The 1,470-nt window shown below is 37.3% G+C and overlaps 1 pseudogene; it reads right to left on the bottom strand.

Annotated features, from left to right (window-relative positions):
- Nucleotides 1-312: 312 nt before the first annotated feature.
- On the bottom strand, nt 313-847 carry LOC143554588 (calvin cycle protein CP12-2, chloroplastic pseudogene; annotated as a pseudogene).
- Nucleotides 848-1,470: the final 623 nt, after the last annotated feature.

The following is a 1,470-nucleotide window of genomic DNA, read 5'->3' as shown; positions in this document are numbered from 1 at the left end:
TTGGCCAGAATCTCGCTTGAAACCGTTGGTTTTTGCTAAATTCTTGCGTGGAACCGTTGATTTCGGTCGGAATCTCGCTGGAAACCGCTGATTTTGGTCAGAATCTTGACTGGAAACCGCCGATTTTTGCAGGATTTGACCGGAAACCGCCGATTTCGGCCAGATTTGACCGTTTACCGATTAATTGGCCGACTAGCCCAAAATTAATCAGTGAAGTTGGGACTAGCGATTAATCGATGATCAATCGATGACTAGTCATGATTTTACGACACTGGGTAGATGACTAGGATAAAATAACACGAAACAACTACATATCAAGTAACATATATAATAATGGTATATATGATTCAAATATCAACATAACGTCATATATAACAAATCTATATCAACTGTTTGTACTCCATAACCAAACATAACTTGCCACATGCGGCGTAACTGTACCCATACCGATTAATTATCGTATGTACGACACTCATCTGTCTCAGGGTTGTCCTTGCAATAAGTCTCCAATGGGTCCGTGTCTTTAGCCTTGTCACGAGCATGACTAGACGCCGCACTCAACTCCTCCACCTCATCCCACGCGGCCACACATTCACCACTAGCGGGGTTATCCTCACAAGACTCCTGTGCGCTCTCAATACTAGCGGCTATCTTATCCGACAAACCCTCAGGGGCGGCCCTGATGGGTTGCAAGTACATCCTACCCGAGGTCATAATTTTAGGCATCTTGACCCATGACGGCTTTAGGCTCGCGGTGATCTTGGGCGAGTCGGATGATGGATTGGCCAGTACACAGGGGAATTGAGAGGCTAACACCAACTAATGATGCCATTGTTAGTTCATGTGTTTGTTTTGAATGAATGTTGGTTATTGTGAATAGTTATCTTATAAACTTATAACTAATAAAATGATATGTGTGAATATAGATATTTGGTTGTAATACGTAATGATTTTAGAACATATGTTTCTTATTATGTTGAGGCCAATTATGGGGTTACACGTCTACTCATAGCATAAATATCTTTATATGTGATTACTAAAGGTTGCAAAGCAAAGATTTTCTTGGCTTCATAGAATTTTGATATGAGAAAATGCATATAACTACAAAGATGGGAAGCATATATTTATTGACTTACTAGACTGAGGTCCGTGTATTACACGGATAATTGATGAAAATTTTAAACTTTAACTATTAAGTGAATTACAGTCAACAAAATGATCATATATTGTTAATACAATTACAATTTATATGAAAATTACAAAAATTACATAACTAAGATAACACATATATGTTGCAAATAAGTAGTCACTTCGTCCTATTAGAAGTATCATGGTTTGAAAAACACAAAGTTTAAGGTATATTGAATGATTACTTTTCTTGCTTACCAAATGACAATAATGTCCTTAGAAATTGGGTTCATCAATATTGGTTATTAATGTTAATTGTGTGTGTTTAAGGGTAAATTTTGA

This window comes from Bidens hawaiensis, unplaced genomic scaffold, assembly GCF_021521415.1.
Source record: "Bidens hawaiensis isolate Kalapana, Puna unplaced genomic scaffold, B.hawaiensis_p1.1 tig00017762_1, whole genome shotgun sequence".
NCBI classification, from domain to species: Eukaryota; Viridiplantae; Streptophyta; class Magnoliopsida; order Asterales; family Asteraceae; genus Bidens; species Bidens hawaiensis.
This window is presented reverse-complemented; position numbering and strand designations above follow the sequence as displayed.